Source organism: Echinops telfairi, unplaced genomic scaffold, assembly GCF_000313985.2.
Source record: "Echinops telfairi isolate 266 unplaced genomic scaffold, ASM31398v2 ScPeMD7_70;HRSCAF=299, whole genome shotgun sequence".
Taxonomy (NCBI): domain Eukaryota; kingdom Metazoa; phylum Chordata; class Mammalia; order Afrosoricida; family Tenrecidae; genus Echinops; species Echinops telfairi.
Window position 1 is genome coordinate 60,599,333 of NW_022103968.1, and position 13,771 is coordinate 60,613,103.

A 13,771-nucleotide genomic window follows, 5' to 3' on the forward strand; every position below is an offset into this window, starting at 1 on the left:
GGGCTCATGATAGTGGGGGGGAGAGGAGGAAGCATTTAAGAACTAGAGGAAAGTTGTATGTTTCATTGGTGTTATACTGCACCCTGACTGGCTCATCTCCTCCCTGCGACCCTTCCATAAGGGGATGTCCAGTTGCCTACAGGTAGGCTTTGGGTCTCACTCCGCACACCCCCTCATTCACAATGATATGATTTTTTGTTCTTTGATGCCTGATACCTGATCCCATCGGCACCTCGTGATCACACAGGCAGGTGTGCTTCTTCCACACGGGCTTTTCTTACCTAAGGATAGTCAAGCTGTTAGTTCTGAAAGTCTGATGGCCTCATTGACATGGATTCCACTTGCCTTGTCCAGATCCATTCTTCAAAACTGAGGACATGTTTAAATTAGTCTGCTGAAGAAAGGCACCCCATCCAAATTCATGACCCTTCTTAGGGAAGCCTGCATCCAATGACTGCTTGATATGAGAACATGGAAACCTGGCTCCTCTCTCGATTCAGAGCCCTCAGAAGGGCCAACACAGACTCAGAGCTCCGGGGGTGGGGCTGGGGGGAGGGCTCATCTGAGGTTTTGTTGGAACTGTTTTGCAGCTTAAGGCCTTCTTTTACTCAGGCTTCTTTCCCTTGCTCTCCTAAGTATCCATCCTAAAAGCACTCCCTTAGAAAGTTTCTGTACACTATTCTCTGTTTCAGAGTTTGGTTTATGGTGAATTCAACCTCTGGCAGTTGGTCCCAGGATGGGTAGAAAGGAGATGCTAAAGTGGGATTTTGGAGTCCGATCACCTGCTGCCTGGCTGGCAATGATGACCTCATCCTTGGCTATAGATAGAATATGGGCACAAAATAGCACTACAACTGTTCATCTTCCACTAGTGATGAACTGGGATAGAACGCCAGTGGGAGGAACTGTGCACTATGGTGCAATATGCCAAGCATTTGAGAAAGATAGGAAACAGCTACTCTAAAGACAATAGAATTGAATGTATGTTGTTGGAGGTAATTAAGGATTCTAAAAGAAACAAGTGATAGGATGGATGTTAAGAAGCCCTCTTCTATAGTGGAAGGAGCCCTGGTGGCATAGAGGTTACTTCTGGGCTGCTAACTACAAGGTTGTACAATACCACCAGCTGCTCTGCAGGAGAAAGACAAGGCTTTCCGCCCCTGCAAAGAGTTTCAGTCTTGGAAACTCACAGGGGTAGTTCTACCCTGTCCCTTAATAAGGATGTGAGGAGTCAGCATTGACTCAATGGCAGTGAGATTGGTTTTGAGTTTCTGTAATCAAAGGGCAGAGAAAGTTCAGCACCGGGACTACTCATAAGAAAAGCAGAGTTCCAAGAATGTTAAACTGTCAGTTTAGGCAAATCAGCTATGCAAGGCCAAGGAAAGGCCAAGGATTAGGAAATAATGGAACCCAAAGATGGGGACTACTGGATTGATTTCATTCAAATCTTGACTCTATAGAAGAGACCCATTCCTCAACAATCAATGCTTTCCTCTTCCTTGAAGACTTCTGTCCTTCAAGAGAACATGTACCTGCAAGTGGGGAGGCCTTTACATTTTATTTTCTCACAGTTCAGGAAGGTAGAAGTTCCAATTCAGGGGGAGGACCTTCCTTGTTTTTTGTTTTTTTTCAGTTTTTAGTACCTGCCAGCAGTCTTGGTATTCTTAACCTTGTAGATGCATCTGTCCCAGTCATCTGTCTTCTTCTTCCCTTTCTACATGTCTCTGTCAACTCATAGAAGTTGTGTTAGTCTGGGTTGACCAGAGAAACAGACCCAGTGACACTCATAGGTGTGTAAGAGAGAACTTTATATCAAAAAGCAATTGTATATTGAGAAAACATCCCAGCCTAGTCCAGGTCAAGTCCATAAGCCCAATATTAGCCCATCTGTTTGATAATAGTCTGTAAATTCCTCTTCAGACTCACGCAGCACATGCAATAATGCTGAATGCAGGAAGATCACAGGTTGGTGGGTGAAAAGTCTTATGCATCCAGTGGCGGTGAAAGAATCTCAGCACTGGCAGCAGTCTCCCTTTAACATTCAGTCATAGAGAAGAGAGTTCCTTTATGGCTCCAGATTTTTCCAGCTTCAGGCACAAACTGCTAGTTCAAAATTCAAAAAGCAAAGGTTTCCATTTTTTCTTCCCTCTGTCAACAGCTTCTTAGGCAAGTCTCTTCAAATTCAAATGTCATGAGCACTGGGTGGGGTTTATCTTTTCAGAGCCAGCTTTGCAGGCAGCCCTATACTCATTTAAAGATCCACTTTAATGTTTAAAGGCAAGTAGGCTTACAAACTTTCTATTGTTTTGCTTCCCAATAATAATTTCTATCACATATTATATCAATAACAACAGGCCGAAGAAATCAGTATAAACCTTGTACAGCCAGATCCTAAACTCAATTATTAAAACAGTCCAGTTCAATCCTTATCTATCTAATCATAATACTTATCTACACTGTTCCATTGATAAGGAATATGTCATTAGGCCTCTGACTGCATCAAGCCAGAGTGGGGTCTTCTGTCAGCCATTTTTACCTTCTGTCAGTCATTTTGTCTAAGCAGTATGGTCTCAGAAGAAAAGTGCAAGGGGCGATTTAACCCTCTTAGCTCAAAATTTACATTTATCACATTCATTTCCACCATTTGAGACAGGAATAACCAAAAACAACTTCTAGGAATCAAAATCTTCAGTTTCCATGTTTTTTTTTCAGAAAACAATTGAGTAAACAGTGTGGCCCTATCTGATCTCTGGCTAACCAAAGAAGAAAAACTGCCATGAGGCAGATGTCAAACAAGCATTCCTCCTCCATTTTCATGACTTATTTCTCTAGTACCCCACTCCCTGGTACCATAATGGGTGAGACTGGGTTGATTAGAGAAACAAATCCAGAGACACTCATATGTGTGTAAGAGAGAGCTTCATATCCAAGAGCAGTTGTATATTGAGAAAACATCCCAACCCAGTCCAGATCAAGTCCTTAAGTCTGATACTAGCCCATAAGTCTGCTACTAGTCCATAAATTCCTCTTCAAACTCTTGCAGCACATGCAATGGTGCAGAATGCAGGAAGATCGCGGGCCAGTGGGTGAAAAGTCTTCTAGATCCAATGCCAGCGGAAGCATCTCAGTGCTGTGCAGGTCTCCACTGCATGGTTAGCCTAGGTCTCCATGTGACTCCACATGACTTAGCAATAGGAAGGTGAAGCAGAGAGAGTGTGTGGCCCACAACCAGAGAGGAAGAGAGGAAGTTCCCAGACTCCTCGTGAGAAGGCCCCGCCCACAAGGCTGTGACCTGATTGACAGGCTAGACTCCACCCCTACACTTATTTATCAAGTTGACATGTAATTATGTAACTACCACAGAAGCGATTAGGTTTAGGATCCACCCAATTCTTGCATGGCCTTATTTAACATGGCAAAAACAAAATTAAAAACTCTCTATTTCATACAGGGTCCTAGTTACAGTTACAGAGTTCGGATTTCAAACACAGATGGTTGGGGTCAGCAATATGGCTTGCTCTCTTGGGATACAGGTTTTACCATCCTGATGAGAGTCTCCAGAGGCGTTGACATACTGCCTGCATGTCTTTAGGAAGCTTGAAGAAAGCAACAGCTCAGTCTTAAGTAGAATGCCAGAAATTCTGCGGAAGGCACTGGGAGAAGGACCCAAACGGTTAAAGGAGGTAGGCATGCTAATGCTAGAGGGAATAAACTATGTCAACCTGGAAACTCATTGGTGACTGTGTTCTGCAGAAAGCCAAAGCAATAAAGATTGTGCTAGTGGGAGGGTCCAGCATCACGGAGCTGTCAGCGGGGGTTCTCCTGAAGAATAAGGTAGGTGGCTTCATAATATAGAATCCAAGTCCTAGTAAACACCACATCACATAGATGTTACCAACATGACAGAATGATGGATAGATCTGTTGAAGGCACAGCTGAGACACCAGCTTGATAGGATACACTGAGGTTAGGGCGCCAATTCTAAGTAGCAGTACATATGCAAAAGCAATAACCACTATATAGTCCTGTGTTCTTAATAGAAGGAACTTTGAGATGCCATAGGTTAGGCACTGGGCTGCTAACCACTAGGTTGGTGGTTCAAACCCATTGATCACTCCTCAGGGGAAATATGAGGCTTTCCACTCCTGTGAATATCTTTTTAAAAACTTTCCATTGTGATTTAGGTGAAGGTTTACAGAGCAGTTAATCAGTTTTAATTCAACAAATCATATACATTTTATTCATTGAAACCTCCTCCTACTTCCTTTCTGTGTTTCCTATTTGCGTTCCTTTCCTAACCTTTGAATTTTGTCCTTGGAGAAATGCTGCCCTTTGGATCTTGTAGTGTTGATTATTCTATCACATGGATGAGTTCACTTTGCTCTTGTAAGGATGCACAGTTTTGGAAACCCTAAGGTGGGGTTCTATTCTTCCCTATATAGGGGCGCTGTGAATACAAATAGACTTAATGGCAATGGATTGGTTTGGGTTTCCCTCAATAGATATCATACATGGACCCAGGACACAAGGAATAGGAGTAGGAGAGCGTTGACACACATCAACCCTACTAGGGGAATTTGTGCTTCTTGTCTCTACAACTCTGATTTGCAGATGTAGATGTTAAGACTAGGGGAAAGGTTTGCACTTGAGAACACAATAAGAACCCTACGTAGCTTTAAGTGGCATTCAGGCACTTTAAGCTCTTTGTGCCAAGGGATGAGCAATCAAGAAGATGAGTCACCATCTTGGCAGGAGTAATGGACCTGATCCTCAGCAGAAGGTAGGGCTGCTGCTACACAGCAGGGAGAGGGAGGACTATTTGGGGCACCCAGGCATCTACTAAGGCTTCTCTTACCACTATGTTTGCCTGGTTTTGATGGCAAATACATAAATTCAACAACCACAGGTTGAGAGGCATATAGTATCCTGGGGTTTAAATCCCTTATGGTCGAAGGTTTGAGTCAACCCTCCAACTACGTCATCTAGACCAGCCGAGGTATTGGCCAAAGGTGAATGAAATCTAAACCTGCTAGCAGCCACAGTGGCAGGGGCTGAGGTTAATTCCACTTTCCTCTTAAAAGTGTCCCCTAGGAGCAGAGCCCTCGAGAACCCTGAAGGAACAGTTCCTATAATTTCTATGAAGCAAATGGATCTGAGTGCACAAGGAATGGACTGCTACAGGTATTATGTTGTGCCACCCAGAGTCTCATTCAGTGCTGGAAGCACTAATCTCCCATCCACTGGAAGTTGGTTGGCAGCTGCAAGCTCTTGCAGCGTTATAAAGGCTTGGACCTCATGCCCCTTCTAGGACAACTTTGAAGGCATATTCCTGCTTCAGAATGACCTATGAAGTCATCCGAGGTCTTGTAATTAACCTGCACTTCTATTTATTCTATCCTAATCTTGCTTTCTTCTGGTCCTGCACAAGTGTTGCTCCTTCATCTCCGAGCCGCCTTGTCATACAACCCAACTTACAGCAATCCTCTCTAGAGCATTTTACTTTAGGTGACAGTGGTTAAATGGTACGTAGATGCTTTTGTGAATTAATTGTGGTTGTTACATCATCTGTTGTCAATTTGAGAGGATTAAAAGTGAAGGGGTGGGGTTTAGCCTGTCAATCAGGTCACAGCTTGATGACCTCATTTGGAGACGCTTAAGGAGATAAATAACTCGCTGGAGGCAGGACACAGGTTCACTCCCTGTGAGGCATGCTTGATGACAAGACACATGGAGCTATGCTAGAGCCCTGGAGCTGACGGAGCCATGTGGAGACCCCTGCCAGCACTGAGATGCCTCTACCACCACTGGATCCACAAGACTTTCCACCCACTGGCCTGTGATCTTCCTGCATTTGGCATCATTGTATGTGTTTCATGAGCCTAAAGAGGAATTTATAGATTGGTACTGAACATATGGGCTAATATCAGACTTATGGACTTGATCTGGGCTGGGCTGTTTTCTCAATATTCAATTGCTCTTGTATATAAAGCTCTTTCTTATACACATATGAGTCTCCCTGGATTTGTTTCTCTAGTCAATCTGGACTAACACAGCAATCTATTTATGGTTATTTAACATATTTGTGATATATCTAGTGAATTTTTATGCCCAGTGGGATGTTGCTGTCATAAGATACATAGATTTATTTCTGTAACTGTTTTATATAGCAAAATAAATAAATAAATAAAAATGAGGCACACTGCTTTCTGTTCTGTAATTAAATGCTAGATTTTACCCGACGTGCTGAAGGGAACAGAAAGCAGACACCAAATAACAAAAACCATCACTGTGTGACCACCTTCCACGCATAAACGCTGAAGATGAATGTGTGCATAAGTAAGTGTGGTGAAGAAGGCTGATGGTGCCCGGCTATCGAGACCTATAGCGTCTGGGGACTTAAAGGCTTGAAAGTAAACAAGCGGCCATCTAGCCCAGAAGCAACAAAGCCCACATGGAAGCAGCACACCAACATGTGTGATCATGAAGGGCCAAAGGGACCAGCCTTTAAACACCAAAGGCAGGGAGAAAAGTCATATCCTTGTCAATGAGGGTGGTGCGCGATGGAGACCCAATGTCCATCTCCAGACAACTGGACATACCTTGCAGAGGGGTAGTGGGGAGATGAGTCACTTAGGGTACAGTATAGCAACAATGAAGCTCACAATCTTCCTCTAGTTCTTAAACGCTTCCTCCCCCCAACTACCAGGACCCCAGTTTCGCCTTGCAGACCTGGTTAGACCAGATGATGCACAGCGGTACAGAGGGGAATTGGAAGCGCAGGGAATGTAGGACGGAAGAAACTCTCAGGACCGGGGGTGAAGGGGGCGATATCAGGAGGGAAAGGGGAGGTAGTAAGGGGGAATGGATCACAGGGAGCCACATATGGCCTCCTCTCTGGGGGACGGGCAGCAGCGGGGTGGGTGAAGGGAGGCGCCGGACAGTGTAATGTAAGATACAAAAATAATTTATAAATTATTAAGGGTGCATGGGGGAAAGGGAAGGGGAGGGGGGGAAAATTAAAAAAAAAAGGAAAATGAGCGCATTCCGGGAACCCAAGAGGCAAGAAAATTTTGGGAATGATGAGGGCAACAAATGTATAGATGTGCTTTACACAATTGATCTATGTATTGTGACGAATTGTATGAGCCCCAATAAATTGATTAAAAAAAAAATGCTAGATTTTTACATCTGAAAATTAAATAGGTAATCTAGGTTGATTTTATTTTTAAAAAAAGATTCCTACGGAGAAAGATCTTAAGTTTGCCACAAAAGAAATAGATATCTCTGTCTTTAGGAAGAATACAAACTTTAGAATGTCAAAGTCTTGGATTAAGTAGCAGCTTCATCCTTCATTACCGGTGCAACTTTAGGCAAGTGACTTACTTTAGCTAAGCTTCTCTGGGGAAGAATAGTGAAGGGTTAACTGTGCAGACTATGGAACCCGATCACCACCAGCTCTGCCACTCCACAGCTCAGGAACTGTAGATGAACGACTCAATCCTGCCTCCTTAAAACAAGGATAAGGTCACTTAAAAGTACCAGTCTGAAAGGGGGAGGAGCCCTGGTGGCATAGTTGGCCACATACTGGTCTGCTAACCACAAAGACAGCAGTTCGAACCCACTAGCTGCTCCAGAGAAAAAGATGAGGCTTTCCGCTATTGTAAAGACGATTCGCCTTGGAAGCACAAAGGGGCTGTTCTACTCTATCCTATACCCTGTACAGTTGCTATGAATTGGAGTCAACTTGATGGCAGGGGGTTTGATTTTGGATTTTATAGGTTTGTTGAAAAGATTAAATAAATTAACATATGAAGTGCTTGGTACAATGCCATCGAGTGTGATGAACAAGCCAAGGGCTGTCATCTGCTGCACAAGACCTCTTGAAAATATTGACGAGCAAGGATGCTACTTTGAGGACTAAGGTGCACCTGACCCAAGCCATGGTATTTCCAATGCCTCGTCTGCATGTGACAGCTGGACAATGAATAAGGAAGACCAAAGAAGAATGGATGCGCTTGAATGTGGTGCTGGAGAAGAATATTGAAAGTACCATGGACTGCTAAAAGGACAAATAAATCTGTCTTGGAAGAAGTATGGCCTGAGTGCTCCTTAGAGGCAAGGATGAGACTTTGTCTTACAGACTTTGGACATGTTGTCAGGAGAGAGCAGTCCCTGAAGGCGGACATCCTGCTGGGTACAATGGAGGGGCAGCAAAGAGAGGGAGGCCTTCAACAAGACGGATTGACACAGTGGCTGTAACCAGGGCTCAAGTATGGGAACAATTGTGAGGCTGGCACAGGACCATGTGGTGTTTCTGTCGTTGTACATGGGTTGCTGTGGGTCTGAATCGACTTGATGGCACCCAACAACAACAACAGCAACAACAATCATTATCTTTACTGTACAGGTTAACCATACTTGCTCATAGGGTTATGTAAAATTATATGAGGCAATGTATGTGATTTGGTTAGCTCAGTACCTGGCACATAGTAAGCCTCTGAAAAATTATAATCATGAAAACAGGTGTCAAATATTTCATAATTTTAAGGATTTCATCAATATGCCAAGCACTGCTACATGATGGGGATATAGGGGAAAACAAAAATGACTGGTAGTTACATAATCTGGTGTCAATTTGAGGATTTAGAGTGAAGGGGCAGAGTCTAGCCTGTCAATCAGGATATAGCCAATGAGGCCTCTGTGTGGGCATGACCTTCTCCTGAGGGTTATGGGAACTCCTGTATTTCCTCCCTGGAGGCGGGACACACACTCTCTCTCTACTCACTTCCTGGGAGACATAGCAGCTGACAAGACACATGGAACTATGCTAGTGCCCTGAGCTGGAGAAGCCACATGGAGACCCCTGCCAGCACTGAGATGCTTACACCGCCACTGGATCTGCAAGACTTCCCACTCACTGGCCTGTGATCTTCCTGCATTCGGCATCATTGCATGTGTTGTGTGAGTCTGATGAGGACTTTATGGACTGGTATTGGACATATGGACTAATATCGGACTTCTGGACTTGATCTGGACTGGGTTAGGATGTTTTCTCAATATTCAATTTCTCTTGTATATAAAACTCTTTCTTATACACATATGAGTGTTTCTCTAGTCCACCCAGACTAACACAATGACCTTTGCTCTTCAGTGTATAGTCTCTCAGGGATTGTTGTTAGTTTGTTCTAGCACAAAGGGAGGTAGATACCAAAATTCAAACTCCCTGCCAGCGAGTTTATTCTGACTCACAGTGACCCTGTAGGACAGAGTAGAACTGCTCCTGTGGGTTTCTGAGCCTGGAAATCTTTATGGGATCAGAAAGCCTCATCTTTCTCCCTTGGTGCAGCTGGTAGCTTCTAGCTGCTGACCTTACACTTAGCAGTTCAACATGTATCCCACTATGTTGCCAAAGCTCCTGGAGGAATGGAGATAGATGGGAGTAAATATCTGGCCCTCGGCAAGATGGACTGACGACACAATGGCTGCAGCAATGGGCTCCGGCCCAGGGACAATTGTGAGGAGGCTGCAGGACTTGGCAGGGTTTCGTTCTCCTGCACATAAGGTCACTAAGGGCCAGAGCGGGCTCAACGGCACCTCAGAATGACAGCACATCTCTGGCACACAGGGGACGCAGCGCACCAGCGACGCAGGTTCTTAATAATGTTTACTCTTTTGGATTCGATTTGTCAACCAACCATCTACCACGATTATAGGGCTTTTCAGTGTTTTTGTAGGGAACTTCTTCCCATTTGTACTTTTGAGTAACTCTCTGAATTCAAAATCACTTTAAAAATAATCTGATATTATACAACCAACAAAAAGAGACCAAAGCACCAGGAATAATCAGTCAGAATGAATTACAATTTAGTAGAGAAACTACATAAATAACTATTATAGATTTTACGTTATAGCTGTGTTCCCAAATCCATAATAATTATAAACAAAAATGCTAAGATAGTAAAAAGAAAGAAATGATTAATTTTGCAGAAGCTTTTTTGTCTATATTCACTGTACATGATATCTGGCTGTTTGTCATTGCTTAAAATATTAATACAATTGATTTTTCAGAATTCAATTTGTCTTCTTAGGTTCACACTGAAAGCAGGATTTCTCAGCCTCAGCATTATGGACACTTGGGGCAGGAGATTTCTCTGCTGTGGGGCTGTGCTGTGCACTGCAGGTCACTTGGCAGCACTTCTGATCTCTACGCACTTGAGTTCTGTAGCCCTTGCCTAGTTCACGTCTGACAATCAAGTGCTTCCAAGCATTGCCAACTGTCTCTTGGAGAGAGAAATCTCCTCTTCTTGAGAATCACCTCATTAAACCAATGACTTTTGGGGGGGGGACCAAAGTCTTATTAGTTATAATTCTACCTTATACGGAATAGCTTGATTTATCATTTCCTACAATGTTTACTAAGCTTGTTGATTCATAGGAATGAGGAACTTTATTAGTGCAGTAATTCAACGACATACTACATGATTTTGGCGTACCTGCACTCAGCTCCTCACTATGTGAACCTTTCCTTTGGGCTCGTTGCGCATCAACACCACGTGCTTTGGCTTCCTCAGAACAAGGGACCCAAGAGATAACAAGGCGGAAGTAGCCTTGGAAGTCAGCTGCTATCACTTCCCATATTCTTTTTTTTAAATTCAATACTTGAATTTTATTAAATGACTCATTTTTAAATTAAAATATATTCTAGTACCTTTTCAAAGAAAATCTTCATATTATATATTTGTTGATGCAATGGGTTGATCACAGCCATAAATATGGCAGTGTCAAGGCATTACACAACTACAAATTCAATGCTATATGCTAACCTACCTCATCTAAAATGTCACTAAATAATTCTGAACAGTATCAAAACAAGACTCAGCATAGGGAGAATGGGTAGGAAAGAGGGAACCGATTACATGGAACTGTGTGTGACCTCCTCCCTGGGGGACAGACAACCGAAAAGTGGATGAAGGGAGACGTCGGACAGGGCAAGATATGACAAAATACCCATTTATAAACTATCAAGGGCTCATGCGGGAGGGGGGAGCCGGGAGGGAGGGGAAAAATGAGGACCTAATGTCGGGGGTTTAAATGGAGAGAAAATGTTTTGAGAAACGATGTACAAATGCGCTTTACACAATTGATGTGTGTATGGATTGGGATAACAGTTGTATGAGCCCCTAATAAAATGCTTAAAAAATAAATAAAACAAACAAACAAACAAATAAATAAATAAATAAAAAGACAGCGTTCATCCTAAGAATTAGGCTTCTTTGACATCTTCTCTGCTTCTTCCTTTTCCTTTTCTATTTCAGTTACTTTTAATTCAATTTCTTTGGCACTAAACATTCTCAAGAGTTGATTTCATCTTATGATAGCAAGTTCAATGTTTTCCCCACCGGATTGGGCAATTTCTAGCAAAGTCTTTATTGCTAATTCGATAGCTTCATTGTCATTTGCCATAGCACCTTCTGTATAATTCATTTCTAGAAATTCTCTAACAGTTTTAGCACTTCTGCCTATTGCATTTGCCTTCCAACCATGATTGGTACCAGAGGGATCTATCTGATACAGCCATGGAATATCATCATCACCAAAATCTAAAATCAAGGCAGAAATACCAAAAAGTCTTCGTCTATTGCTCTGAGTATATTTTTGCAAAAGCCATGCAGACATGGTCATCAAGGGCACACATTTTCCTCACAGTTCTTACATCTTGAAGCTTGGCAACAGAATTTTTCTACTCCGAGTACAACTCTATTGGTGCCTCAAATTCCGACCACGGGGTCCTTTCTTGGCCACTTCCTGAGCATATTGAGCATATTCCACTTGGAAAAGATCCCTGTCTGGAGAGAAGACAGTGATGGCGCCATCGTACTGAGGAGGCCACGACTCTGGACTAGAGCAAGTACAGAATCATCTCTAACACCACAAGTGCTGTGATGAGCTACTCCACTTCCCTTATTCTAATAGTCACTCAGACCAATCCTGACAATAAATGGGAGAAGGGCTTATAGATGAGTATGATTACTGGAGAGGGTGGGAAGAATGGATCATTGAGGGTCATTTGGTTGGTTACTATCATGCAGTAAAAAAAAAAAAATCATTATAAGCCTTGGGAAAAATTGGGGGAATCACTTAGAAAGAAGAACAGAACAATAATTAAAAGGAAAATAGGAAAGAAAAACTAAGATCATTAGTATCAATTGGTTGTATACGGTCAAGTTGGTTCTAACTCATTGAGGCCTCATGTACAACAGAACAAAACACTGTCCAGTCCTGCCCCATCCTCTTAACTTGCTATGGTTGAGTTCATTGTCGTAACCACTGTGCCAGTTCATGTCATGGACCGCCTTCCTCTTTTTGCGGGTCCTCTACCAAGCATGATGACCTTCTCTAGGGTCCTTGCCTAAAGTGCTTGAGACAGAGTCTTGCCTTCCTTGTTTCCAAAGAGCATTCTGGCTGTATTTCCTCCAAGATATTTTTGGTTGATGTTGTTCTTCTTGCAGACCATGGTATACTCAATATTCTTTGGCCACACCGTAATTCAAGGTCATTAATTCTTTACCATACATATGAGACAATTGAAGATACAATGGCTCAGCCAGGGACATCTTAGCCCTCAAGGACACAGCATTGCCTTTTTAGCACTTTAAAAGGGTCTTTGATATGATAAAATACCCATTTATAAACTATCAAGGGCTCATGCGGGAGGGGGGAGCGGGGAGGGAGGGGAAAAATGAGGACCTAATGTCGGGGGTTTAAACAGAATGAAAATGTTTTGAGAAACGATGTACAAATGCGCTTTACACAATTGATGTGTGTATGGATTGGGATAACAGTTGTATGAGCCCCTAATAAAATGTTAAAAAAAAAATTATCCTAAACGTAATAATACCACATTATTGACTTAAGCACACTTCCCTGTGACATGCTATCACTGACCTGTAATTTTTATCCTACATGATGCCAGCCTTAATAAAATGACATTTGTGAATGTAAATTAAAAAAATAAAATAAAATAAAAGGGTCTTTGAAGATTTTCCCAATGCAACATGCCATTTTATTTCTTGACTACTACTTCCACGGGTATTGAATATGGAGCAAAGCAAAATGAAGTCTTTGATGTGGTAGTTAGGTTTGGTGTCTACTTGGTTGGGCCAGGATCCTTAGTCGTTGGTCGTAAGACTTCCCCATAGTGTGACTTAATATAATGTGGCTAGCAATTGTAGGAAGATTAGGGTGGAGTACAACCCCTTACATCATACATCGATGATGTCTCCTTGGAAGTGTGGCCTACTTAATATATATAAATAGATACGGTGGAGAACTCCCTTTCCTTTTCCTTCCTGTTGTCCTGGATCCTGCATCTGGCTTCTGGGTACCTGGACTGGTGGCCCACCATGTGACCTGCTGGCCCCGGGAGCTACCAGAGCCTAACATGTGACCTGCCAATCCACCTCTGCTTCCACCATCATGGTCTTCCTGCTTTATCCCTTTGCATCTGGTTCCCTAGGTCTGGCAGATGTGTGAGTTGGGAAGGGCCTCCCACTTATCATCAGACTCATGGATTTGACCCTGCTTGGGTTTTCCCACTTTGTGGTGGTGTGGGCACTCTCCTGATATAAAGTTCTATCGTCCACATGCATAAATCACTGGTTCTCTAGAGAACCTAAACTAATGCACTTGATAACTTCTGTATTTTCCGTGGTTCCTATGATGTTGTTTTTTGGCCTAGTTTTAAGGACTTTTATCTCCTTTGTGGTGAGGG

The 13,771-nt window shown here is 42.9% G+C and overlaps 1 pseudogene; it reads right to left on the reverse strand.

Moving 5' to 3' along the window:
• Positions 1 to 11,256: 11,256 nt before the first annotated feature.
• LOC115869961 lies at positions 11,257 to 13,197 on the reverse strand (annotated as a pseudogene).
• Positions 13,198 to 13,771: the final 574 nt, after the last annotated feature.